Here is a 25,907-nt window from a genome sequence, read left to right as displayed (position 1 = left end):
AGCTTACTTCCTCACCAAGCACATTGGCACAGCAGAGGCGCCGTGGCAACATGACATGCTCATAGCTCCTTTCAAGGGCACACTGAACAAAGACTGAGAACAGCCCTGTACTTACACTGGATTTAATGTTTACTCATGACCAATGGGAAGTGAAGGTCCCTAACAAAGGCTGCCACTGCAGACTCTTGAATAGTCTTGTTATTAAAGTCCACCAATGGCCCTCCCAGGAGGCAGAAGGAGTGTGCTATTGAAGGGCGTCGTAAGACATTAGTGACTAGTGTAATAATCACTAGACAAAACTGTAAGGGAATGTAGATAAAATGTGGTGTTACTGAAAAAGGTGTGTGAGAATCTTCTCCCTCTGTATTGTTCACTCTGGCTATGCAGAAGTTAATGGTGAATCAAAAGAGGACAGAGGTGAGATTGGGACGAAATATGTTTTTTTTAAAAGGCTGCAATTTACACAGTTATACTTGGAAATCAAGGGGAGAGTGATCAACGTTTCAACCCAGTATCAATGATGGAGACTTCTCAGGATCAAGTCACCTGACTATACAACCCAGATGTGAGTACAGATCCGCGTTCTAAGTAGTCCGCCATCACATCCTAAGTACTTCTATACTTGGCTTGATAAGAACCTGCTTACTGGGGGAACAATCCATGCAAGCTGATTCTGCATGGCAGCCTTCTGGTATGTTAATGTCCTCACTGCTTTCAAAGACTCTTTGTGAAGTACGGATTGTGTCTCCATTAAGCAGGTTATTACCAAGTCAAGTATAGAAGCACTTAGGATGTGACTGCAGAGTATGTATGTTGCATAGTCAGATGACTTTATCCTGAAGACACCCGATCATTGATACCGGGTCAAAACGTTGATTGTTTTACAGTTTCCTAATATGTACATTTGTAGATAATGTAAAGAACAAGGGGAATGTACAGTGTCTTATGACATATATGGTGCAAATATTTGTTCATGTTTTTAAGCACTGTGTCGTCTGCACTTCCTCCACTTAATCATAGACTACTGCATTTGAAATGTAGATATCTGCAATTGACAGTAACCTCTATCCGTCCATTGTTCACTTTTTTCCAAATACTAACGCATTGGTATGGGGTATTGTTATAACATTGAATGAAGGATTCCTATGAATGATCAAGAGGTTTCCAAGACACTGAATAATTACAGTAATTACAGCTGGCAAACCCATTTAAATTGTGAGGGAATCTCTAACCATCACATTGATGTGGCAGCCATTTTAGATGTGGGGATTTTGCAAACAATCCAATGGGGGTTTGCCATCAAGTGGCTATATAGCCCCGATTGTTGTCTTTCCCACCATTGCCCCACTCTATGAACGACACACCAACAAAGCGAAGGCTCCAGGGCCAAGACCCAAACGTTTGCCAAATAAAGATGGATATACAAGAGTCTACCTTCCCCAGTGAGCAGAGATGCACCTCTGCTTAACAATCAAATGCTGATCTGGCCTAAACGGCTGAGTCGAAAATGGACATAGCAAATCTCCCTTTTAATATGCCCCTATTTCCTTTTTTTCATATGACGTGCTTTGGCAGAACGCTAGAGCTGTATCTAGCCAGGCGTAAGAAAAGGAACAAACTAAACACGTTCATGACTTACTGGAAAGTTGCAACTGGCATAATTTTCTAGGCAAAAGGTGGAAATATGATATCAATCCAAGAAACTCCTAAACTACATCCAGGTAAGGTTGTAGATTACTGGATGCAAAGTTATGAATTACTTAGGTTGAGGTATACATGGCATATGGCTCAACAGAAAAACAACACTATGCCACATAAGATAACATGAAAGTACCCACCGCCACCGTTTACAAAAGACTCAGAACTACAACAGTATGCAAAGATTAAAACTAATAACAAGATCATCTTCACCACATAAATCAATACCTGAAACCAGCCTATGCTTGTCAAACCAAGCATTGCCAGTGACAGCACTAGCACTATCCTTGAATGCTGAAAGCATCAGAAATGCAATTAAAATGTTCCAATTGCGCCTTAGGGGGAAACATTGTCTACTCCTCCTCACAGTGCACTTTTTGCAGATGCAAAGCAAGACATTATTTGCTGGATGTCTGCTCTTACTTTCACATGTGCTCTTTACTCAGAGACTCGCTAGTGGGCACTTAAAATGGGTTAAGCTGACTTGGTTTGGCATCAAAAGTGTAGCTTTTGACATTTTCTAAAAAGTCGAAAGCATTGGCAATCAAAGTGATAAAAATGGCCCTGGACAGTTAGTCCATTAAAATTATACTTTTGCTTCAAATGATAATCAAAATAAATTGCGAGTCAGCCCTATTTCAGATTTAGGTTCCAGAAGTGTTCTTCTAACGATCAGGTTTGTGATGTTGTCGCTGCGTCCCTTTTTAATTTTCTGTGGCGCAGCGCACACTTTATTATATATTTTACGTAGTGCATCTTTTGTTCAACTTTGGTAATGTGGTGCCTCTTCAATACTTTTTTAGTTAGTTGCCTGGTAGGATGTGTCACATTTTTAACACCGTGGAGACAATGTCATTTCAACAGACGTTATTACACTATCACACTTCTGTTCCAAAAACAGATTTTGGCAACTTTAAAAGCCATACTTCCTACATTTTGACAGTGCTGCGTGTAACACAATTTTGCCGTATAGCAGTAATAAAAAAACAGTTAAAAAGTATGCTTTGGATGCATTTGTATATAGCTGCCACTACACCAGAATTTGCTTTTTATCATCATCATTAATCGTTTATTTTGGATTTAAAAAATCCTCAAAAATATACATAAATAAAAATAAAAAATAATAATCACATTAATGGCATAAGTACCAAAACAATCAAGAATGTGATTATGTGATTATAAAGTGCTAACAAATCAATAGGTATGCAAATACGGAAACTACATCTACAGCTAGTTATCAATGGTATTAAAAACAATAGCTAAAATCAGACTCTTGCACAGGATCCATGAAGAAGATAAAAACTTTGCAAGACTAACAGGGGCAGCTCCTCCGTTTGAGAAGAGGAGCATCGCCCCACAAACAAAAGCCCCAGGCCAGGTGAAAAATAAAATGGTAAAAATATTTATTTATTATCCTTGTATTTTTCAGCAACTGACCCGTACCGAACTGAGCGTCAGGACGGGGCAAGGCCATTGCTTGTGCGTGGCAGCAGGAAGCTTTGTGCTCTCAAGTTTAAAATGTGCATGTCGTTTGGGCGGTCGTCTTGCGATGGCCAGCCTGGCATGTGCATTTTAAACCTCTCTAATCGATCTGTCAGAAGGTAGATGTTTAGGACAGCTGAGGTTTGCACCAGGATGCAGCACCAGGAATGGCTTGGGACCAGGCGCCTGCCTGCCTCAAGGAGAGAAGGATCGAGGAGGACATCACACTGGTAGAAAAGGTAAGTGCCTTTTATATTTTTTGTGCCTCACCACCCTCGGGACATAAGGGGCTAGCTCTTCCTTAGACCACAGTCTATGCCGGTACAATAGAGGTCTACATTCACTTATTAGGGAAATCAGATACATGCCTATATCAAGTACCATTGGTAGGCAAGGAGAACTCTGTGGAATGGTTAATAAGGACCTGACAAATTTGTTTTCTGCCATTATAAGACACTTATCCTTTACGTGGCCCCATAACTCAGAACCATAAAGAATGGACCCTTTAGCTCTGACATTATATATTTCTACTGCTGGGGATAGAATTCTAGTCTTAGTGTGTTTTTAACAACCCGAAAATAGCCCTGGATTCCTGTTGTAGCTTTAGTGAGCTCTCAGTGATCTGCAAGGACAATGATAACATGTTGGAGAGTCTGACTCCTAAGTAGTAAAAATCTTGGACTTCTTCAAGAATTTCATTCTGTGCCCTCATTCTGCAGTTTTCAAATTGGTAAGGGTTAAATGAGATAACTTTAGTCTTTTTAATATTCAATTCTAGCCCCCTCTCAGTACAGAAACAAATCCACTAGGGCTTGTAGACCAGCAGGGGTTTTAAAAAGAAAAAGCGTATTGTCCGCAATCAATAATGTTGGAATTTTGAAAGCCCTATCTTTGAGGCATCATTACCGGGAAAATCTAAATATTACACCAAAGCATTTACATATAATGTAAAAATAATTGGGGCCAATACACAACCCTGTCAGACTCTCTTCTCTATTCCAACACAATTGAACAACTCACCACTATTACCACACCTCACACAGGCCTAGTTGGTCTCCTGTAATGTTATCAGAATAGAAAGTTATTATCTGAAACCCCCATGTTATCCAAATCACCACATAACCTCTGGCGAGGGATTGAGTCGAAAGCAGATTTTAGATCCACAAATAGCACTTATAAATGGCCCTTCTCCAGTATCACCATTTTCTAATATATGTTACAGAAAAGAAAAAGATTTGATCTATAGTGCTAGTCTTCTGCCGAAAGCTAGCTTGAAGGTCTGATATGATGTTATTCTCTGCAACCCAATCTGTATTTGATGACAAAAGCGCGTTTTCAGACCATCTTCCAAGCTAATGGGCCTATGATTGTGGAGATCTTCTGACTACCCTTCTGAAATATGTGAACAATCTTGGCATAATGCCAGGATTAAGGGAGTGGGCCACCTTCCAGAATGGATTTTGTAAGAGAGTTTAGATAAGGGTACCAAATAAATGGTTCTGCAGTAAACAGGTCACAGGGAATGCGATCAGGTCCTGGGCCTTCCCTGGGACTAAAGCATTCAAGGTCTCAAGGGACTCTCTAAGTGTGATTTCAAGGAGGCGTGGAGGTTCACTAGATTTAAATGGTCCTTGAGCTGTTGGGTTACGTAACCTCATTCCATTGTCTGAATATAACCCTTCAAATGGTTAACCCATGTCTGAGGTTAGAGATAGAAGTCGACTTGAGATGTAGCAAATGTGCTTCCATGGGCAAGTATATTCCAAATCACCTACTCTCACTGCATTTGCTAAGTCACCCAACACTTCTTCCTCACATCCAGATCTAGCTTTCTGAAGACTATCCATGTCGTTTTTCATAGTCAGTATAATTTGCTCACAATTTGTGGCTTTAATAGATTGAATTAAGGCTGCCTTGACAAGTCTACACTGCCTATTGCACCATCAATGTTTCGATTTTACCTTAGATTAACTTTTGTCTTCCCTGTAAAAAAGTTCACCTAAGTGATCAAACAAATCACCATGCACTTTAAGTAAAAGATTTGCATCTTCCCCTTATAGCCCTATATTAATCATCATACTCTCAACTGATCCTGCTACAATTATAGATTTGGGCCATTAGACTGGGCTGTCCTGAAACAGACGACCATTTCAGGGCTGCTTATTGTTTGAAAGACATAGTTCCCCCATATACCCTAAGTGAAGTATGTTCCTTTTTTGGTAACAGGTATCCATTAATTGTTAGTTGTAGCGCATTAGGATTACTGTACCTTCTTACCAAAACCTTCATATCCACCATATGTGAACACAATTGGAGGGATAGCATTATATAATCAATTCTACTGGATTGATTAAGCCTCTTGAAAGTATGGGCACCTGTTAGATCTGAGGAAGATCTGCCATTGCAGTGGGGCTGAAAGCCTTCCTGTATGGCTTGGTTTAGCTGGTGATAGGGCAGCTCCTCTACAAGAAATTCTTTGTTGGAGGAAACTTTGAACTGCACTCTGGTATACTGAATGTCTTAGGGGCCTCAGGCAGGCATGTCGCCGCAAAGAGCACTCCTGGAGGAAATTATATGGGTAACAAGCGAGGATGGCTTAAAAAGCTTCTCTCAGGGATAATAAAACGGCTATTAGCGAAGATAAATCTCTTTATTTGTCTTACAAATTTGAAATGGCTTAATCCCTTATAGAGCTTTATACACTTCTCCAACAGGTATCCATACCCCAGTGTCCAGAAATAAAGGGATCCCAAGAGCTTTGTAACAAACTTGCTGTATTTTTGCAGCATAAAATTGCAAATATCTACTCTGAGCTGGATGCCCATAACACCACCGATGATGATGTCTCCAGTCTTAGCATGGAATTGCAGCAGTCCCTATAGCTCTCAAAGAGGATGAGGAACAATGCGTACGGATGCTGGGGTGGACATGCACTTTCACTGAAGCACTCGCCTTTAACTTTAAATTTAGATCCCATCAGGGGCCTTCTCCAGTAAAATTATTTTACCTGGTGGCAGTACGGTTACCAGCCCTCTGAAAGCAATTCTAAACATGGTCATTACAACAGGGCACCATCCGCGGGTGGGAAAACAGGCAGTAATATTGCCTTTACTTAAGAAGCTAAATCTAGATCCTATTGATGTAAAGAGCTGTCAGCCTATCTCCCTGCTTCCAGTTCCATCAAAGATTCTGTAGAGACACCTGAATCATACTCTGAAGGAATTCTCTGAGGAGGAGGGTCTTTTGGACATGTCACAATATGGCTTCCGTAATAATCATGGAACGGAAATGGCTCTGATAGTTGCTATGGCAGCATCAGGCATCTTGTTGATGCAGGAGAGACAGTGGCATTGATCATGTTGGATCTTTCCGCTGCCTTTGATACCAACTCCCCCACATTGCAGATGGGGTGCTTGCATGAATTCAGCATTAACAAAGCTTCTCTGAATTTGCTGCCCTCCTGTTTCTCTGGCAGGTCCCAAAAGGTATCAATGAATCAGTTTCACTCTGAGCCTTTTGTGCTGCCTTGTGGGGTTCCTCAGGGCTCAGCCCTGAGCTCCACATTATTTAACCTTTACGTATCCCCATTGTCTAAACTCGTCGGCTTCTTCGGTTTCAGGACAGTGTCATATGCTGATAACACTTAGATTATTATGTGAATCTCTAGAGACTCACCGGGCATTGCATACAACTTCAGTTTCTGTATGACGTCTGTTGCACTTTGGATTTCCAAGAACTACCTTAAGCTGAATGGAGAAAAGGCAGAGATACTGCTTTGTGGCGGCCCTACATCAATTTGGAATGGCACTGGTGGCTGGACATGTTGGACACCCCATCCATCCCAGTGGACAAGGTAAAAAATCTAGGTGTCCTCCTGGACAGTGACCTCTCACTGCATCACCAGACTAACTGCACAGTCTCCACATGTTTCTGAATGATTAAAATGCTTAGGAAGATATCTTTCATTTCTCGGCCTTCCAGCTCATAAGCCTGTTGCTCTTGCTTTGGTGTCTTCCAGCGTAGATTACTGCAATCTAATTTACCTTGAGACTAACAAGTAAACCTCAGCAAAGCTGCAACTTGGGCAGAATGCACTGGCATGACTTACGCCAGACATCCCTAAGTAGCAGTCTGTTTCAATAGGACTCTGAGAACCTGTGAGTGAATAACACAGGACTTCCACTGACCCCGCAAGAGCAAGATAAAAAGATAAAGAGAAGGGACTACGGTCATTTCAGAACCTATGACAGGATTGAGAAAGCGAGGTGATTCCATATAGATAAGAATGATGATAATGATAAGATCCTTGTGGGGGAGTAGGCTTCCAAGTAAGGCATATCTATATACTCTCTGCAGAATTGTGCCCCGACCATAAGCAGGTGTATTAGTGTGAGAAGCATATTATATCTACGCAACAGTAAGTTCCACTTTTGATGTGCAGAGAGAATGGACATTGGATTAAGAGACATTGTATGATAACACACAGCTCCATTAAAACTCCAGAACCGATGCCTGGATTGTGTGGTGGGTCTAGCCCCACAAAATAAAAGCAAGCCATAATCTAGAATAATTTGACTCATAAACAGGATGTTCTTGCTCGAGCAATAATATGAACTAGGCGCTCTAAAATTCTATCTATCAGATAAGAGTATCGCCGAGGAGACTATCCTACGAGATTTATTGAGCTAGTGATCAGTGTACAGAAGAATACTGAGGGGATTGGCTTTAAGGTAGTGTTGTGTAACCTATTGGCACGTTGGTAAGAAAGCCCAATGCTCCTAAATATAAGATATACATGTCTACATGACCCATAGAGTATGGTTAAGATTTATTTACATGTACCATACTTTATTTAAAGTGGAGTAATGTGTTGAAAGACATTGTTGCTCCTGTTGTAATTGTAAAGTGTGAAGGATAGTGGTTAATGTGGATATGAATTGCTAAGAGGAATGAATTGCCTTAATAACTGAGCCTGTTTTGTAAACATGTCTAAAGTGGTTTCATGAATGGGATATTGCATCTTATTTCTTTATTTCCTAGACAATATATGTTGTATAATAGTGTGTCCTGAAGAAGGTGGGGTCAACCAACTCAAGTACCACCGAAACTATGTATAATTATGTATAATTTGGAAATATATTAAAATTTTTAAATGTGTGTGTGAATTGTTTTGATTGATAGTTTTTAAAGTGTGCTAGTAGTTAATTTAAAGGCTTTACAAGAAGTATTTACCTGTGCAAGTGCAATATTGGTGTAATTGTGCGCACCATGTTTTTAAATACGGAGGTACGATTTTATGGAATGTTTAAATGATTGCGCAAAATAAAATTAGACATATTTTACATAAGACAGTGTTCATTGGTTAAACAATATTCTAACCAATTCTTTTGAATAAGTACAAATGAGGTGGTGCACATTCATATTCCACTGTAGTTAGGTACACAAAAGGGGCCCCTCTTTTTTCAGATTCAGATTTTGAAACCCCATGAATAGTATGCAGTAGATATAATAATATTCAGCACCACGTGGGAAGCACATTTGAGCCATTTAGCAAGAATTCTCAGAGCTCTTATAGAGGCAGGATTGAAGGCCAACTCCAGTAAAAGTAAGCTACTACAGATCAAATCAGATACCTGGGTTACTGTATACAGACAGGAACAATATGATCCCAGGTGGATAAAATCAAGGCTATTCCTAGACCAACTCAAAAATAGAAATGACATCTTACTTAAGATTGGTGGGGTATTATAGGAAAGTCATAACACAATTTGCTGAAACAGTCCACTTACAGACTTACTCACAAGCAGGTAACCTACGGAAGTCACAGATTGGAGTAACGAGCAACTTAATAGTTTCACACGGTTGAGAGATATTTTATGTGCAACTCCTGTGGAGTAGAGTTATCCGAGCCAGATAAGGATGGGAAATTAAGGCCAGTCTTGTACAGTCGTAAGTTGTTAGCCCAGGAAATGCAAAATTCTACTATTGAGAAGGAATGCCTGGTAATTAAGTGTACCATGGAGGTGCCACAATGCTACTTATTAGGATGACATTTTTTGTTGTTCACAGACTGCACGCCTCTGGTTTGGTTATCTCAGAATAGATATACAAATCAATGGATTTTGCAATGGTTTTTAGCCTAACATCCCTTCTCTTTTCAAACGAAACAGAAGCAGGGAAACTGCAGACAAATGTGGATTTTTTTATCCAAATACACATATGCTGCAAATGTGTAGTTTCTGTGGTGTCATTGGATCCTGACTTGCTGCAGCCTAAAATACCACTGAAAGTAGATGTCAAAAGAAACTTTTTTGATATGTAGAAAAATATTATTTTAAAGATTAGCTTATTCACCCATAAATGTGTCTTGTAGCACACACGATGTATAAAATTGGTACATGAAAAATGCCGTCTATAACAGTCTCTTTGCACAAATTTCTATAGTATTTGTTGATCAGTCCAATCACAGTTAGTAATAACTATACCTTTACACATAACATAGTTCATACTTTTCATCCTCTTCAAAGCTGAAACAGCTTCTTGTTGGGTGTATGACTTGTTTTTTTTGTTTCTGTGGTCAAACACTCAATAGCACCATATGCAGACCCAGAGCTTACCCACCAAACATCAACTCCTCCATCGGGGATGGGCTTGTATCAAAGGTAATCTAAAGTAAAGTAGATTGATTGGCAAACAAGATGCAATCCTCACCAAGTGCATCATGGTAGATGTAGTTCTGTAACACTCTGTTTACTTGCATTATCATAGTTTCAGCTGAACTATTATATTTCATACTGTTGATATTCATCATAAGGGAGAACTCTTTGTGAGGGTGCATGTCTTACTGTTTTAGTTCCTATGGCGAAATGCCCAACAGTTTTCTCTTACAGATCTCTAACTAAGACAACCATAACCAACTCTGCACGTGGGAAGGGGCTTGTTAGGATGTGAACAAAAGGGTCAGAAACTGTTTGGCAAGCTTCCAACATCCGTTCCCCAGTACAGCACAGTAGATGTAGTACAGAACTCTCTGTGTACTTTCATGTTTCATAGTGTTTGATAATTATTTCATGAGCAGCCAGTGCTAAATATAATATTTAGTAGCCAGTGAAGAACATTATGATGCTGTGTTGTATTTATTTTGTTGCTGCACCTGAATTGTATTATCCTTATATAACGATGCAGAACCACTTCTACCAATTTTCATGATATAGTGATCAAAATGTTTGCATAAACACAGCATTATTTTTCCCCAAGGTCATTTATTGATGGCCACCATAAAATATTTTGTGATCTGGCCCAAATTCTGTGGTTCTTCCTGCTGTGAACTATTTCTCTGCTTTAAGTTTCCATTCCTCAAGGGCAGCACCTCTCCAATAATTCCTGTGTAAGAAAGTATATTTTTGAGTAAGTGAGCTTTGCTCGCATTTACATTTAATACTGTGAGACTGCCATTTAGATTCCCAATGCATATGCTTTAAGCCTTATGCAGAGTTGGCAAAACAAAATGGATTTAATTTAACTCTTAAGTAAGTCCAAATCATTTGGCACAAGAAATTCTCCAGTTCTATCAGTGATATATGTCAACTGCAGTGTACTTTTACTCCACCCATGTTTAAGAATGCAACTGGTTGGCTTCAGGCCTGCCTTTGTATCCAGCAGCCTAAAACACTTCAGAAAGTATATGCCAAAAGAAAGTTTTTGACAAGTAGAAAAATATTATTTTGTAAACTAACTAGCTTAGTCAATTTGCTTGGTCACCCCATGGGGTTTCTAGTAGCCCACACGACTGGGTCCATAGTGTATAAAAATGGTATATGATAGTATAAGGAATAATCCCTCACTACAAAAGCCGTGTTACATGTTTTTCTAAAGAGCATGTCTACTAGTGCTTAAAAATCACTATTTCTCAAGTCGGGTTAAGAAAATGCTATATGGTTAATTAAAAACGTCGGATTCAAAGTTCATTAATATGTATAAAAAATTAAGTTCACTTGTGAATATAGAGTATTTATAAACATACATTAGAAGTTACTTTTGAAAATATACCTCTTGCTGACTAGTAGCCATACCAGTGATTAGTTCAGTTCTTCAGGACTCTGCACTTTGAACAAAGATTAGACCATTGATGAAATGTGGAATGCCTCCTTCCTCAGATATAACAAAGTTAGCTCTGCTATCAGGAGGTGTAAAGCTCAGTCTTATTCTTTGTTTACCTTGATGCCATGATTTCCAAAAAGGATGTGTGACCAAGACATATAAATAGCCTCCCCAAGATGGTGGGTTGCCCAATCAAAGATGGGACAGATTTATTTCCTGTAATGTCAATTCATGATAATACCTTTCATTTACGAATGCTGAGTTTGTGGTGTCTTTTTTATTCCCTATTCTTAAGAAGACACTGGAACTGTTCCAAGTATCTTATTTTGCGCTGGGTGGCACCGGGGATACTGTGAGAAGTCACCCTTTCCTCGTGCAATCAGGAAATTGATTCAGCAACCCTTCTCAGTCTCCAGTCCTTGACAAATCTGCAGGAAGGCAAACAAGAACTGCTGAAAATGTAGGCAAGCTGGACTGTAAAAATTATTTTGGGTTTGAGTTAGAGGTAGTCACCAATCACTAGCCAGTGTATATTATAAAATTGGCTTCGTGCCACCAGACCTCAATCATAACTGGAACTGTTGAAGAAAGAGAAGAAATAAGTTCTTCCTGGATCTGCCTGATGGGAGTACTTAAGCATGACTCGCTCTCTACTCATACCCAAGGTCAATTGGTTGGCTTCCTTTAGTCTCAAGAACTGAAAAGGATGAACTTCAGTCCCCTGTGTGGATGATCCCTCTGACTAGTAGGAGTGGACTGCCCTAGACTCTGCTGAAGTGAAACCTACTCCATAGGAGACCTCCATGGATATATGTAAGCTGTAGGAGTGACCAAGAGGAGTTATTCAAGTTCCTGCAGAAAAGTTGCCCTTAGTGATTGATTATGAGTTTGGCGGTGCAATGCCAGGTCTGCCCCACTGCTGCACCACCAATCCTGTGGTCAGGCCGCCTGCCAGATTACGAGTGTTTCTCGTGACTGACTGGCTTCTTTTTTTACGTTCCCATGGCGGTGCCTCAGAAAACGGGCACCACAATGAGAATGCCAGAAATAGTTCCTGCACGACATGGACTGTAAGTCCATGCTGCGCAGGAACTGGGGTGCATGCACACAGGGGGACACATGTTGTGCCCCCCTGCATGCACCCATGGCCCCTTTGTTTCTTCTCAACCACAGTTTTCATAGAGGAAAATGTTATATAATATTGTTTATGTCAAAATTATGTGACTGTTATGTGGAATTGTTTGGTTTATGTGTTGTAATTATTTTATGTGATGGATTGAGTTTGTTTTCAACCATCTTGGTTGGTGATGGTTATATTGTTTCAAAATAATTTATATATAATTGTATTATATCAGTTTTTATTAACATTAGGATTTTTCATATTTGTTTGAATGATCTAATAACATATTACATGTATTATTTAAAAAAAAAAGGTTTGATATGTTGGTTTAGAGATTGTCATAGCTTTTTAGGACTTTCGTAGGTTAATATTAATTTTGAGGTATGCTTTTGCTTATATTTTTAAGTATTCTATTCCTCTATTATTTTTGAAGAGTTTGACTTTAAATTGTAGCATGTTGTACAATCTTTTGGTTTGTTTGCTACACTTAGGGACAACTAGGCAAACAGATTGCTCCATTTGTTGTTCTTGGTAGCTTTGCAATTTTTGTAATGTTTCTATAAATGTGTAGAATATAGGCTGACTTCTGCCTAATGTGGATTGAAAGGCATTGTACCATCCTTCCACTACATTGTTTGTTTTGGCTACCTGTGCCAAGGTGCTGTCATAGATATTCCACCATAGTATTTGGAATTTGGGTTGGCGTGTGTGTCCGGAAAGATACAGTTTGCCAACCCAAGTGTCTTTGAAATAGTCCACTAGGGGACTAAGTATGACTTCATTGTTTGGCAGAAAGGGCTTTCTATTAGTAAATTGTAGTGGTTGTCTACTTCTGTGATTAGGACATGGGCTAGTGCTGAAATTGTTTTGCATTTCAAAGGCAAATTGACTGTTTATGGAATATTCTACACCTAATGCAGATTTTTTTTAACCTTGTATAGCTTCTATCAATCAATCAATCAGATATTTATAAAGCATGACAAATCACCCAGGAGGGTCGCAAGGTGCTGGAGTTGTTAACTGTTGGCTTTGGCTGCCAGGTGCGAGAAAGAGAATCCTCTACTGTTGGCTCAGTGGATACGGGTGGTTGTCTGCGAGAAAGAGGGAGGCCAATTGTAGGTGTCTGGTTGGTTGGTGGAAGGTCATGCATTTGTTGATGTATGCTGGTCCTTTGTTGGACATGGTTTTGTATGCGTGGGTCAGCATCTTGAACTGGCATCTCTTCTGGATCAGGAGCCAGTGTAGCTTCTTGAGGTGGGGTGTGATGTGGGTGCTTCTGAGGAGGTTGAGGATGGGTCTTGCTTTGAGTTCTGTATTGTCTGTAGTCTTCAGGAGGCGTGCAGTGGTTCATACGTAGAGTGTGTTCCCATAGTCCAGCCTGCTAGTGATGAGAGCCTGCATGTTGACTGGGAGCTACTTGAAGATCTTGCAGAGCATGCGTAGGGTGTGGAAGCAGGCAGATGAGACTGTGTGTGCCTGTTTCTTCATAGACAGCCTGCTTTCCAGGATGATGCCGAGGCTGTGCGTATGGTCTGTCAGGGAAGGGGTTGGGCCAAGTTCTACGGGTCACCATCCATCCTACCATGGTGACGTATCGTTCCCAAAGAAGAAGAATTCTATCTTGTCCAAGTTTAGCTTGAGACAGTGGTCCTCCATCCAGTCGGTGACGTTCATCATACATCTGTGGAAGTTGGCTCTAGTGACAGAGGAGTGTTCTGACAGTGAGAGGATGAGCTGTGTGTCGGCAGCAAAGGAGATGATTTTGAGTCCGTGCAATCTGCTAGTGTTTGCCAGGGTAGTCATGTAGGTGTTGAATAGGGTGGGGCTGAGGGAAGATCCTATGGGGACTCCGCAGATGATCTTTTATGGTTCCGAAGTGAACGGTGGGGTATGGATTCTCTGAGATCTTCTGGTGAGGTGTGAGGCAATCCATTTGAGAGTGTCTCCCTGGATTCTGATGTTGCTGGGTCTGTTAACCAAGATGTGATGGGAGACGGTGTCAAAGGCAGCTGAGAGGTCCAGGGCGGTGAGGGGTGACGTTTCTTTGTGTTTGAGGAGGGCCCTGATGACATCAGTGGATGTGATCAAGGCTGTCTCGGTGCTGTGGTTTGCTCTAAATCCGGACTGAGAGGGGTCCAGGAGGTTGTAGTGTTCCATGTTTTCATTGAGTTGCTGGTTGATTGCTTTCTTGAGAACTTTTGCTGGAAAGGGAAACAGAGAGATGAGCTGGTAGTTCTACGGTTCTGCTGGGTCGGTGGATGGTTTCTCCAGGAGGGGCCTCACTTCTGCATGTTTCCAGTCCTCATGGAAGGAGGCCGCGGTAATGAAGGTGTTCAGGACTTTCTTGAGCTTGTCACCAATCATCTTGCTCCAGAGGTTGAAGATGTGGTAGGGACATGGGTCCATGGGTGCTCATAAGTGCATGGAGGAGTAGTTGGTGTATCACTGGTGACTTCTTTAGTTCATGCAATTAAACGTTTTACAGTGGTTAAAGGTGGCATTTGCCCTGTTATATGTTCAGGGACCTTAGGTAGGATATCTTTAACGATTTTGCTTGTGGGTTCCCTCAGAATTAGTGCTTGCCTCTCTTATATCCTGCAATATCTCTCTTTTATTTCTGTCACATCTGAGGGGCGGTTCTGCTTTCTTACATGAATTACATCTTCTTTTGTAGTTGCCCTGCCATAACATGAGTTAGAATAATGTTTAGTATATTTTCAGTTTATATCTTCTGATGCTCTTTCTTGGCTGTAGGTGTAGTCCATGTGATTTAGTAACTGCTTTCCTGTCTGTGAAGTGATACATTTGGCTGCCTCTTTCATTGTTTCTGAAAGTAGTGGTATTTTATAAATATATATTATATCTTGACTTTTGCATGTGTTATTAATGTAAAAAAAAAGGCAACTTATTTTATTTAGTATACTTACATGTATACTCTGTTTAGATGTTTCACAGTCTTACAGGATTTGTGTTGGGGGTGTTCTAATATGGATAGGTATCAGTTTACAAGTTGTTGATTTTTCTTTTAGGAAGTCTATGTAAAGAGATAGAAGTTGGAGAGGGTGTTAATATGTATTTGCTATTTTAATGTTTTAAGTTTAATAACAGTTACGTTTTAGTTTAAAAATAAGTTTTACTTACTTAGTTACATAGTTGTTGAGATGTTTATATTTCTTCTTTACTGGTCTGGTGAGGGATTCCAGGAGAGTTTTTTCTTCTTGCAGCAGTTGACTGTTTTTAAAGTACTTAGGGCACCATTATGATGGCGGGCGGATCGCCATGGCAGGTGGTACCACGGCGGACGGAAAGACTGCTTTTCCACCGGCAGGCAATCGTTCCGATTGCCTGCCGTGGGGATTTGGAGCATGATATGGTGGCACCGCCATCCATATTACAATGTGCAATTTTAAAGGCCTTTCCATGGCGGCAATGTCGCCATGGAAAGGCCGCCGGAAATTGCTTTGGGGGCCCGTTACAGGTCCCCGGTGGTTGAGGGTGTGGGGGCTGCACTTGGGGGTACATATGGTAGCCCCCTACATTGGCATACACAAGGTGGCAGGCACCGCACGGTGCCTGTCACATTGTGCATGCCAATGCACAGCATGCATATTGTACATTGTGGTGGGTGCTGCTTACAGCACCACCCACCGCAATGTAAAATATGCGGGATGCGACCGCCATCCTAATGGGCCTAGCGGGACTGCCGCACCTCTGGCGGTCAGTCAGTTCTGAAATGGTACTACAGTATGTTCGATTTATCTCTTTATGCTTCTGGGAATACTTTTTGAGGCTTGGCGGTTGGCTCCTGGGAAGAGATGATTAGGGATGTTCGTGCCCGCATTCTGGAAACATTGCTGCTGCTGTGGCCTTATGTGTCACATCTACATCATTGGCTCATGCAGGGTCATGCTATGTGATTTTCCCATGAGGAGTCTGACCCCCTAATGTTGGGTGATTGGTACACTAACCATGCTGAATGTGCAAAACACATGATGGAGATCCTGATAAAATGTCATGGATAGATAGAGAAACACTACTTTGGAGGAGTTCAAAAATTGAGTGAGGAGGTAGAAATCTATGGACTTAAGAAAGAAATGTACAACATACTAAATGATTATGAGTCTAAAAACAGGGCTAAGAAACAAAAGAAGTTCAAAGTTCTTGGGAGACTCTAATGACTGGCTGCATCCTAACTTTTGCAAGAAGAAGAAATATGATAATATTTGAAGACAGGAAACAGCTTCAGTCTCATAAGTGAAGCAGGTAGCGGTGGTAGCAGGAGATGTCTTAGACCCATTAGAGGAAAGTGATGTTCAGACACAATGGAATCAGTTATCTGTGGCGTGGACAAAATTTGTGAGACCCCCAAAGAATTCTTTAAACAAATTCAGACTTTCAAACAAAGGAAGGGCTTAGATGTATCATCGGAGAGGGCGCCCAAGAGTTGGAGGTAGAAGAGGTCAAGGGATAGGAATATCAGAGAGGGGGGCAAAGAAGGAAACAAAGGCTCAGGAAGAATACATGAGTGGCCGAAAATTAAAGATATAATGGAAAAATCTATAGTAACAAGCTTTTAACTGAAAGTGAGCTAAGAGTTTTTCATTTGGGTCTATTAGGGGTGGATACACTGAACTCAGAATATATATTTAGAGTTTGCACAAATTGACATTGAGAAAATATTTGGATCAGAAGAACAATTAATTGATTATCTAGGGACTATTATTCTGAATCAAGTGGGTGAGTAGTTATGAGAGATCATGACATTGTCTTAGATAGATTTAGTCCTAGTGGATTCTTACCTCCTGCATCTCTTGGTGTGATTGATGTTTTTCAAGATGCAATGATCAAAGACTTTAAAACGTTACATAGGAACACTTTACTGCTAAGGGAATTTTGAAATGGTTGCAATGGCAGGCAATGAGAGCATTGGAAAAGGATCAACGCATTGTTATATGCCCTTCTGAAATCGGTGGCACTGTTATAATCATGCCAAAATAATTGTATTTGAGTGAGGCTTACTACCAATTGTCTAATGAAAGTTTCTACTCTGTGAGCACTAAAACACAATATTTAGCTGCACACCAAAAATGTTTTCATTTACTGTGTGAATAGTGAAATAGAGGTTCATTGAAATTGAAGAATATTGTAATTGGAGATGTGATCACCCTGCTTTACCAATACTCTACTTACTGCCCAAAGTCCACAAGGACAAATACAATCCACGAAGGAGACCTAATATTTCGTCTAGAGGGAGTTTCTTAGAGAAAACCTTTTAGTGTGTTGACGTTTCTCCACCCCTTTGTGGAAGTATTACCTTCATACACAAAGCATGGCCCAGATTTTTGTAGCACACATTGAGGGCATAGTTTGGAAGACAACTATCTTCAAATCACTCTAGATGTTTGTGTTTTACGTACTAGTTATGTCACCTGATAGCGAATGCAGGTGGGTCTCGACCTTGATTGGAGACAATGATGGCCAGTGGGATAAGTTTACAGATGCCCATCATGAGGAGCGTGTGATCACTGCATCTGTTGTGTGTGCTGTCTTCTGATTGGTTGAGTGTTCCTAACTTCATGTGACATCTAACTTTATAGAGTTTTGGAAATCTGAGCATCCCTCCAGCCATATGTGCTTTATTGGAGCCAATCTCCTGGGACCATTGTGGTGTTGCTGCCTATCTGTGGGACTGATTTGGGTTTTCCTGTTTGCGTGTTTGTCCAGCTGGTTACATGCCACTCCACCTTTGATCTGTCAATCAATAGCCTCAGTCCTACTTCGCATGGCCTTCCTGACCACATTTTTCTTACTTGGGGTTTATGGAGAGGTCGTCTATGGAGATTTCGATAACAGTGATTCGATCTCATTTTTGAACATACATGTACTGTTGTGTATATCAATATTAGCATGGTTATCCCCCTCGGGTCCTAAACAGAGCAAAGGAAAGTGTGACAACAAAGCATAGAAAGGACCGTATACATCCCCCAAAGACACAGAAGGGCACAAACAACACATTGAGATTCATTAGTCTGTTAGTGCCCAAGGATTGGCAAAAATCAGGTATTAAACCAAGCATCCCAACTTACAGCTTGGACCCTCGAAACTCTGATGGCACTTGACAGGTCAGATGGACCTTTGCCACCATGTTGGGAATGGAATAAGGATAAAACCGCAGGTCATAAATATTATCAACTGTCAGGTTCTATATTTTTAATCAATGACAAGAAGTTGAAGGAGTTTCCAAAAACTTCATTATTTAAGGAATTGGTATGGTTTTGTCATCTTTATTCCAGTTTTTCCATATTACAAAAATATCCAGAAAAAGGTTGATTTATGACAGCATAAATCAAACAGAGAGTTCCATAAAGGAATTTTGTCACTAAACTAGCTAAAGGTGCCTAACCTACCCTGAGTGAGAACCCATGATGAGTTCCTCCCAGAAAAAAGCACGATTTTGGAGCATAGATAAAGTCTTGAACTTCCCATAAAGAGTTGTCCTGAGCGATCCAATCTGGGTTTGCTCTGGGCGAGGAACATGGCGGCGGCAGGCTGACGCCCGTCGCAGGAGCTCCTAGGCTGACATGTCATGTAGCTGATTTGACAACATGAACGGAAGTCTTCTACCTTCTTGGTGAGCAGACGTCGGTTTATTTTTCCCCTCCTCGATTCACGGATAATTTGTTTTCTTTTCCTTTCTTTTTTTTTCGAAAACGCCATGAGATGACCCGGTCCCTGTTGCGCTCGACGGCGCTAGATCCCTGAAGGCTCAGACACGGTCTCGGATGTACCGCGTTGCAGTAGAGGCAGCTGGGAGAGACAGTCCCCGTCAGGACGTTTTCCAGGAAGTGAGGAATATACCTGAACGGGACTCTGGAGGACGCCGGAGGGATCACTGGTGTCGGGGACGAGCTGCTTTTCTATCTGTCCAGTTTCGTGGTCCGGTCTGTTGTATACCTCTGTATCCTCTCAGTCCTCGTCATTCCTCTCCTCGATCAGCAACTCGGGTAAGGAGTTTCCAAGGAGGGGAGGTCTATCTGTATGACTTTATGGATCAGATTTCTACCAAGACTTATTCAGGCACTCTTTGTTGTGTAGAGGGTGCGGAGGGCAGAGTTGTGAAGCGAGGAAGAGGTTTTGAGGTGCAGGCGGCTAATCCCTTGGGGGATAAGAGTTCTAGAGACCCTCCATATGTACATAGAGCGCTATCAGTTTCTCCCTCAAGAAGCAGAAACAGATACCAATTGAGGTCACAGCAAGAGCTTAGGTCAAAATGGGTGTTAGATACCTGCGCTAAGGAGGGTCCTACTCCGCTCACTCCCTTCAAGAAGAAGAGAAAGCCGGGAGATATCAAGAGAGCTAAAGGTCCCAAGGGTCCACAACCCCAGAAGAATACACCGTCACTTAAGACCTTCTTCAAAATTATGCAGCAGGCTGCTGGTTCCGAGGGGAGGGCTGCATCTGTTCAGGGGTGCTGTGATCCCCCCCTAGAGCTGGCGAATCGGTATGCACTTTTGGAGAATACGCTAGACCTGGGAGGTGGCAGTGAGAGTGAGAACCAGGCCCTCTCGGTTAGCAGCTCGTCTCTATCTCAATCTCCACAGCCCCTATCAGGGGTTTTGGTCACTTTGCCTACCCCGCCTGTAGTGGGTTCGGTTGGGCAGTGTCAAGCTCAAACTCCGATCCAGAAGAACCCTCGGCTGTTGGACAACCTTGATGGCGAGGGGAGCATGCTGGGCTCCCTGTTACAGTCATTAAAGGGGGACCTTATGGCCAAATTTGAAATTTCCGAAAACAATCAAAAGATCATTCATGATAGATTTGTTACCCTTGAGTCCAGGCTTGATGATATCTGCGCATCTTTGGAACTTAAAGTTACCGCACTGTCAGAGTCTGTCCAAGAAAACTCTAAGGTTATTAACACACTAAGAACTCAAAACCGGTCTCTCACAATGGATATGGAAAGGCTAGAGATGCAAGCCCGCAGGAATAACCTTGGAAACCTGAAGATTCCGGAAGGTGAAGAGCGGGAGGATATTAAGGGTTTCGTCTGTAAACTCTTGAGGGACGGGGTTCTGAAGGATCGACCCGATATCGACCTAGAGAGCAAGATTCAAAGGGTGCATAGGGACCCTTTTAGACTACATCCAGTCAGGAAAGCACCAAGAAAGATCCTGGTGAATTTTCAAACCTACGGCGTTAAAGAACTAATTTTAGGCAGATGCCTATCCCACGCTAATCTTCACCATAATGCACATCCATATCAAATTAGATCGAATATTGGGGGGAAAACTGCGCAGAGACAGTGGGAGCTGGGTTCTAGAATGCCAGAATGCCAGAATTAAGATCTTTAGGTGCACAAGTACAGATGAAATTTCCTGCTCTCTTGAAAATAATGTGGAGGAACAAAATGCATAATTTCAGCCAGCCTGAAGACGTTGATATCTTCTTATCTCAGATGAAGGAGGGGAGGGGGTAAGAGGAAGAGGAAGGAAGAGGTGAAGAGGTAAGGGGGGGAGGGGGAGGAAAAAAAATCGTTTTACAAAGCACATATAAAAAGCACATATAAATAAAACATCACAGTTTGGGATATAGATGGAATATTTAATTACTCCTGTCTGTTCACAGTGTGTATTATGGGATGGCTACTCCCTTCATGTCGCCTTCTAGAGTTTTGATTTGGTATAATAATTACATGTCATTGCCGCTGGGGTCAGGGCTCCTGAATAGGCGATTTCAACGCCAGAAATGAAGGGTGGGTTCCTCACGGGAGGGTTTGGGAACGGTCATAGGGGGGTCCTCATACTATGTAAGATTGTTTTCTCGTGTTATTTGCTCTAGATGTTTGGCAACACAGGTAGCTCATGAGCGGATCAGGTAGTATAAGATTCCTTTCATGGAATGTCAATGGTTTAGGGTGTAGTAGAAAACAATCGAGGGTCCGTGAGCATTTAAGGAGGACGGAAGCCCACCTTTACTTATTACAAGAAACACATTTAGAGGCTAAATTATGTGAACAAGTCTTCAGTCCATTAGGGTGGGTCCAGGATATATTATGTTCACGTCAGATAGGGTGCACTAGAGGTGTAGCTATAATAGTTAGATCAAACAGGGGGATTAAGGTCCAGAAATGGGAAACGGACCATTCGGGCAGATGGCTTGTGGCAGCTCTCTCTGCAGGTGGCTTAGCCTTTACATGTGCAGTCTATTATGGCCCGAATGAGGATGAGCCAGGCCCCATTTTAAAACTTGGTGCGTGCCTTTTACAGAATCCAGCTTCGGTTATTTTAGGGGGAGACTTCAATTTGGTTTTTGACGGGCAGGTGGACCGAACCTCGAGGGCCAAATATTGCGTACCAACTAAAATCTTAGCATCACTGAAGAATATCATGAAGGATTTTAATTTTAATTTTAATTTATTGGATTTCTGGAGAGTGAAAAATCCAGTTCAAAGAGAGTACTCCTTTTACAGTAAGAAGTATAAGCAATTCTCCAGAATAGATTTTTTTTTGGCTGACCAAACCCTGTTTACAAACACTGTCTCGGCTGTTTATACCACGGTGGGCATCTCAGACCATTCAGTGGTTGAACTTGCTCTTAGTCTAGGACTTAGAAACTCGGTATATAGATGGACACTCAATAGAACACTCCTCCTGGATGATAAAGTGAAGGCGCTGGTAAGAGTAAGAATAATAGAGTTTTTCAATTTTAATCTTGGCTCCTCTACTGTGCAAATGGTCTGGGAGTCCTTCAAGGCCCATTTACGGGGTCTGGTAGGCTCGCAAATGTCATATAGGAGGAGAATTCGTAGGAAAGAAGAAATAGATGACATTAAAGACATAAAAAAGAAAGAATTAGACTTACAATCGGCTGCTCTGGAAGATAGGGAGAGTGTTCCTAAACTTGAGAGAGAGCTGCTGGAATTGCAAGCTGCGTTTAGTGCCAGGCGCGACAAGATCACTAAAGAAAAGTGGGAGGCCAGTAGACTTAAAAACTTCAAGTATGGAGAAAAGTGTGGTGCTCTCCTAGCATGGAAATCAAGGGTGGATAGGGTTAGGAACAATATTAAGGCTGTGGTACAAAGGGAATCCGGTTTATTAATCTCGGACGATGAGCTGATTAGGGTTTATGTCAGCTCTGTAACAAGAGGATACTAGAGTTGGAATGGAGGAGGTGGATGATTGGCTTAATTCAGGTAATTTACCTCAATTGTCCGAGACAGATAAGACCTATTTAGTCAGTGAGATCAAAGATGGCGAAATACTGGAACAACTAAAGAAAATGAGTAGAGGTAAAGCCGCCGGCCCAGATGGGCATCCGGTAGAAATGTATTCCGATAATTCTGAGATAGTTGTTCCAGTTCTCAGGACACTTTTTAATAAAATTCTTCTACAAGGGGAGTATATCCCCCCATCCTGGGATGAGGCCACCATAACCCTGTTAGTTAAACCAAATAAAGACCCGCAAAAAATCGACCGATCTCGCTGTTAAATTCGGATCTAAAAATCTTTTCAGGGATACTGGCTACTAGATTAGCCAGATCCATTAAAACAATCATACATCCTGACCAGAGAGGGTTTATACCTGGGAGGCAGCTTAATGAACTCACGTTTCAGGCACTAGGGGCAATAGATTATGCAGAAGAGAAGTAGCTGCCTCTTGCTATTATAGCAATTGATGCAGCTAAGGCCTTTGATCAGGTCAATTGGGGGTACCTGTGGGCCACTATGATGAAGTTCGGCTTCCCCTTAATTTTTATTGAAGCTGTTAGATCCCTATATCAGGGCCCCCGAGCGAAAGTTTTGGTGAATGGAGGACTATCAGAATGGTTCAACATCACTAGAGGCACAAGGCAGGGGTGCCCCCTATCCCCTTTATTGCTTGATGTCTATATAGAGCCTTTCGTTTGTACACTCAGAAGGGATAATACTATCACACCTTTTAAAATTGGTGAGCTGGAGCTGAAAACCGCTTTGTATGCTGAGGATCTCCTCTTGTATACCGCTAATCATGTTGAGGCAATCCCGCGGCTCTTTGAACTTGCGGAGGAATTTGGAAGAGTTTCAGGATATAAAATCAATAAGGAAAAAACTGATATAATGGGCTGGAATAATTTAATCCCAGTAGAAGGGGCCAAACAAAAAATCAGATATCTCGGAATATATTTAACTCAAAAATTGGCTGATACTTCAAAAACTAGCTGGCTGAAAGTTGCGAATGAAGCTTGTAAGCTAATGTTGAGATGGGGAAGTATTCCACTTAATATATATGGGAGAGTGAATCTTGTTAAAATGATTATCCTCCCTAAGGTAACATTTCTTTTGAATTCTATCCCATTATTATTCAATCATAAAGACATCGCTACTCTCCAAGGGAAGATAGGTTTGTTCATATGGGCCACAAAATCGCCCAGGATAGCGTGGAAGAAATTGAGGAGAGGTCTGAATGTAGGCGGTTTGGCATTGCCCGACTTGCTTATATACTGCCATGCTTTTCACTTCAAAAACTTAAGAATTTTAGCTAATAAATTGGACTTCTCCTCCCAGGGTCGCCTTTTTCAGGCATTGTTATATGATCAGCCTAAGGGCCTTGAGTTTTTTCTCCTCAAATTCGGAGATCAAAAATTCTTTAAAAAGATCCGTCTTAAGATCTTACAAGCGGCTCTTAAAAACTGGGGATATATCCGGAAAACTCTAGGGATACCTTATTTTAACCTATACGCCCCAATCTGGGATTCTTCGGGCACTCCTGAGTGCCTCTTAGACCAACTGTCTCAGCCCCTCAAATTAGCAGGGATCAGAACATAGGGCGACTTGTGTCTTGATTCCAGGCTTATGGATTGGGAGTGTCTTGCAAATTTAACCAATAGATCCCTAACTAGGTTTAAGTTTTACCAACTATCCGCTTGGTGGGCTAGACAATCCTGGGGGTCGGCAATGGACATCCCAATCTTAGATTCTATCTGCAGGGTGGGACGTTGGAAACGGGAAGTTTCCTTCTGGTATCAGACACTTGTCGGGTCTGAGGACGGTTTATCCTTAGAAATAGGGAAACTTTGGGGCAATGGTTCAATAGGGAACTCGGAAGAGACACAAGACTTGGAAATAAAAAAAACAAAAAAAAATAAAAATAAAGAGTTGTCCTGGAAACTCAGCTGAGTTACCCCCAGCTGCAGTATCAACCATAATCAGTGATAGAGGAATAATTGTTGCAAAAGCATTGATCAAGAATAGTCAGGATAAGGTAGGGTGAAGTCACAGTCATCAGTAGCTTTCAGCAACAAGGAGCAAGGAATGTGGTTTAGGATGGTTAATAAATTAACTCTCTTGAAGTAAAGTCAAAAGGGGTCTCAGTAAAAAAAGGTCTCCCCCCCTCTCTAAATAGGAACACTTATTTATAGTATAAAAAATGCCCAATAAAGTAAAGTAAATTAGTAGGTGTATGATGCTTTCACCCAATAGAAACTGCTCATCCGATGGTACTGTTGATTTCCACTGCTTCTTGCGATTCCTACGGTAAACGTTTACACTGGTACATAGTAAATTCAATGTTGCAAATATGGTAACGTGGAGGAAAGTTCTCATGAGAATCGTCTTGCATAAGCTATTAGCTGTGCTTAATGTCCCGTTGTGAATACAAAGGGCGAGTCAAGTGCTTTGAAACATATTGTTTCCCCTTCACATTATTTTTCCTACATGTTTGAAGCAAGCACATTTCGTCTATGTGTGATTCATTTATGGATTTTTTAGCAGAGTTGAAATGCAGTCTAAAGTGATTCTTACACGTTTAAAGCAGGCAATTTTCCTACATGTTATTTTTTCTATGCGAAAATATTTCTCCAACATTGTCAATGGATTCTAAGGTGACATTCTAGTAAGGTGTGCAAGTCAAAATTTGATTTTAAAATGTATTTCTCGCAACTCCATTTAACTAACTATCTGCAAAAATGCAAATAGTTATGATGAGAAATTGGCATATACGTATGTCTGATAATTCTCTATCTAAAAGAATAGTGTTTCTTCCTAGTATCACATATAGAAGAAGCACTCTAAAGGACAAATTTATGAAAACAGATGTTACAAGCATTGATTGGAAAGCAAGTATTAATATTGAGGGTTTCCACATTTGTGGAAACTGTGTAGACTGCAAATACAACACGAATATGACTTCATATAATGTCCAATATTCTAAATTGGCAGTCTTCATTAACCATTTCTTTACATGTGAATCTGATTTTGTGGTTTATGTGTTGGTGTGCCCTTACAAACTCAGGTACATAGGGCGCATAATCCACAAAGCCAAAAAAGAGGGTATCGGATCACCTTAGGGCAATACAAAATGGTAGTCAATTGTACCCTGTAGAGTCCACTTCCAAAAGAAACATAACAGTCATGTGAGCCTATTGAGATTTTTCATAATCAATAGGCTAAAGGACAACATCAAAGGCGGCAATAGAGAATTGATGCATAGACGTATGGAATCCAAATATATCATTATGTTAGAGATGAAA

The sequence above is a fragment of the Triturus cristatus genome, chromosome 6 (assembly GCF_964204655.1).
Source record: "Triturus cristatus chromosome 6, aTriCri1.1, whole genome shotgun sequence".
NCBI lineage: Eukaryota > Metazoa > Chordata > Amphibia > Caudata > Salamandridae > Triturus > Triturus cristatus.
Note: the sequence above shows the minus strand (reverse complement) of the source record.